Raw genomic sequence first — 3,810 nt, forward strand, 5'->3', positions numbered from 1 at the left:
CAAGAACATTAGAATGTGGTTAATTTTACCGAACCTAATATGTTTAAAAGGGATCACATTATTGAAAATGACAAAATAAATTACTAACTCAAAATTGTTTATTAATTGATGTGGCACATATACACTCATTTACACACAGACACATACACATATACACACATAGTTACACATATACACACATAGTTACACACTATACATGCGCATACACAAATAGAACATACATGCACATACACAAATGGATACATATACACCTATGAGCTTATGTTGTTTGTTATTTGTTTTATAACACCATCCTACTTTCTTTCTTCCTATTACAGCATTTGGTTTATGAAAATCTACCCAATTGTGCAATATCATCGAAATACAAAACAATTCTGACTGCTACAATTAGAAAAAAAAGATCAAAATACAATGCCTTAATAAGAAAAAAGATTGAAATTGTTATGTTATAATAGAAAGAAATGAAAATAGGATGATACTATAATACAAAAATCAAAAAAAGTACATTCCTATTGTTTGCATATTATAGCATAATACTTCCATTTATTTGCAATTTGCCCCTATTTATTTTTTACTTCCATTTTCCAGTGTGGGACGTCATTTTGTCAAATACTTTTTAAACATCACACACACACACCGATACGCACATGAAATCCAAGAAATAGCAACCTTCGTTCACTTATTTTTGATTCAGAAACCAAAATTAAACCAATCTACTAAAAAATAATTTTATTAATAAACAAATTTATTAGTTTTTTTTATTTTTACAAAATGTATTAAACAAAATTTTATTTAAAAAAACTAATATTATATTATTTTTGAGTTGGATAAGGTGCTACATGTACACACACCACACAACCACACTAATGGTTACCAAAGAAATGAAATTACAACAGTATATTAATGCTACAAATGGGACCGGTTTTGTTAAAAAAATGCACGAACTATATTAACTGGTTGAGCCTAGTGGAACCCGACCGGTCCTCATCAGATTGGTCCTATTTGGACCGAAATCAGATATTGGAATGTGTTAATGTAACAACCAAATGTTTTACAGCAATATAAATATGCAGCAAACCCTAAATGCAACTGGAAAATACGAAGATAATGGGAAACATGGACCTAAAACACTAGATAAAGTCATAAACATATGCATTCTAAGAATTAATCAAACAAATGACAAGTTACACGCTGTTGTTGGGCCAGAAGATTGGGCTGCATCATGTGGTTCAGACCCGTGGCACTTCAGACATATATCCGATGTGTCTGATTTTGTTCAGCCAGGAACATCCATGTCTTGGCCGCATCCGCATGCTGGTGCTGTTTGATTGGTTATGTCAAATTTTCTCCCCCAGAATGGTCTCCAGCAGCAATAAGATCTGCAATGATACTTGAACATGTTTAACTCTTGCTAATTTCTTAGTAGTGTCAGTGTGTGACCCATGAAACTTTTGTGTTGTGTAAGTGGTACAAGGTCATGCCCCATGAAACCAAGTGTTTTGTTTTTTGTAACTGCTAGCGAGACATTTTTTTATAACAATTTCTGTACTTAAATCAAATGAATATTTGTAAGAAACTAGTACTCGAATATCTAGATTCACATGTTGGACTCTAATGAAAAAAGTTCATGTTTTGAAGGTTATACAAAGAAAATAGAATGACCATATGCATAAGCATAATCGAAAATAATGAGCAAAGAGGAGGATAATATGGAAATCCAAACCAACCTCCCTCCGTAGAATACATGTAGGTGTAAAAGTTAAGATATAATAATATGGTGATATGTTAAAGTGAAGACATGTCATATATTCTATAAATATTGGTTTGATTTAAGAAAAAACAATATGAAGTTGCAAGTAAAGTGGAAGACTAGCGAGACCACCAATTCCAACAATCCACGCATGATGATCCACATGGGATCTCATCTTGTCCACCCACACATTGTAAAACACCAAATATCATCTTCCCAGATTATACAGAACAAAGAAACATCAAAACATTATGTTGGTTGTTTTGTTGATGAGTAATTAGCCTTTTCTGGGTTATAAGCAGAAGAAACAAAGAGACACACGAGCCCAAGATACAGGCGTTGAGGTAGGTGATAAGCAATGGAAGGATTAATAAGGTATTAAAGAAAAAAGAGAATGATGAAGGAGAAACAAGACATCAGAATTTATTGATAACAAAATTCCAAAAGAAGAAAAACATAAGCAGAAGTACAAAGCAATGTATCCAATTATGGTTGCTCACCCTGCATACGCTAGAGGAGACCTTCAAATCTTTTAGATAAACACAACAAAACAGAGGGACCACGCTACAAGAATGAAGAATCATGTGATCCTACGTTCCAAAATTTCCCAAAAATCTCTAATTGAAATAACTTTTTTGTGATTTCCCAAATCTTTTAAATTCATCACGTAAATTGTAATTACCCTCTTTCAGTCTTTTGAATTCAAATCGTTTAATTATATGACGGAATTTCCCAAACTTTCTAATTATTACAAACATTTTAGAAAAAAAAAGTTATTGATTGATTGGTTTGGTTTAATCATATTATATAACTAGGTAAATCCTGTGGAACCCATAGATATTAATGTTAAATAGAATCTAAAATTTAATTATGTAATAAATTATATATCATTTATTTAGAAAACTTATATTGTATTTTTTAATAATTTTTTATTTGTAAGTATTTAATTACATGATAAAATGGTAAGTATTTAATGTAGATTTTTAAAACCCTACCTTTTTACTCATTCTTAATCGTTTATGGTGTTAATTTGCTAGATTAATAGAAATTGTTATTTTCATCTGTTTTTTTTTTCTTTTAAAACTTACATTAATTTACTGCGTTATGTGTTTCTTTTTTAGGTTTACTCGCCATAAACTTGAAATCCCTTCAACGGTGGTGTTTTTCTTAGGATATATTCTCTATTTTTAGTAAATTTGTAAACTTCAAGCATTTAATTACAAATGTAAATCCACATATTTTATAAAAGTCATTACTTTATATAATGTATCACTTTGTTTGAGTAAAGACAAATAAAAATAAAAAAATAACGAAATTGATTTGATTTAAAATAAACAAAAGATGTCTTTAATGAAATTAACATTAAAAAAATACAATATGTAATTATAAATAAATAAATAAATTAACATGATGGATGAAGTGTGATTTGCTAAAAATGAGTAAAAGATGCTACAAAAAGTTGTTATAAATTGCAAAAAACTTCCTTATAAACAACATTAAAATTTTTATAAATTTCGATCCACATCTTAACCACATGCACTTTGATATGTGAATCATCATCAATCTGGTCAATGTTTTTGAGATATACTTTATTACCTATATTAATTTCCTGCAAACAATCGAAAACATATTCAAATTGAAAGTTAAGTATATATTCCATTGAACTTTATGCCATTTTGATTGTAAAAAAAAAACCATTTTACCATTTTTGGTTGTATTTTGTACCTAATGCCAGTAAATGGTGAATATGACCCTAAGTCAACACCAATTTTTGCCTTGTTTTTTTGTTGCAAGTTTGTGAATAAAAGACAGAATACCAAAACAGAAGTTTGAGAAAATAGAGAAAGAAACATAAAATTAGAATAAGAAAAGTATATTGTTAATGATTATAAGTTGTGCAGGCAATAAAAGACTAAAAAATTTAATAAGTGATGACGAATATACCACTGCAATATAAACGAATAGGTTTCCCATTTAGTAATCATGATTTTCTACAATATTTACATGATGTTGATTTATAATCATATCATCAACCTATTTAAAGTTAACAATATTTCATG

At 29.2% G+C, this 3,810-nt stretch overlaps 1 long non-coding RNA gene across 1 annotated transcript; it reads right to left on the reverse strand.

Moving 5' to 3' along the window:
• Window positions 1-922: 922 nt before the first annotated feature.
• On the reverse strand, window positions 923-2,238 carry LOC144998741 (uncharacterized). The gene is made up of 2 exons (XR_013660420.1): window positions 1,883-2,238; window positions 923-1,379 (listed from the first exon to the last, which is right to left on the reverse strand). It is a non-coding gene; the product is annotated as an uncharacterized LOC144998741 (long non-coding RNA).
• Between the last annotated feature and the right edge of the window lie 1,572 nt (window positions 2,239-3,810).

This window comes from Lactuca saligna, chromosome 1 (genome assembly GCF_052625555.1).
Source record: "Lactuca saligna cultivar CGN05327 chromosome 1, ASM5262555v1, whole genome shotgun sequence".
Classification (NCBI taxonomy): Eukaryota; Viridiplantae; Streptophyta; class Magnoliopsida; order Asterales; family Asteraceae; genus Lactuca; species Lactuca saligna.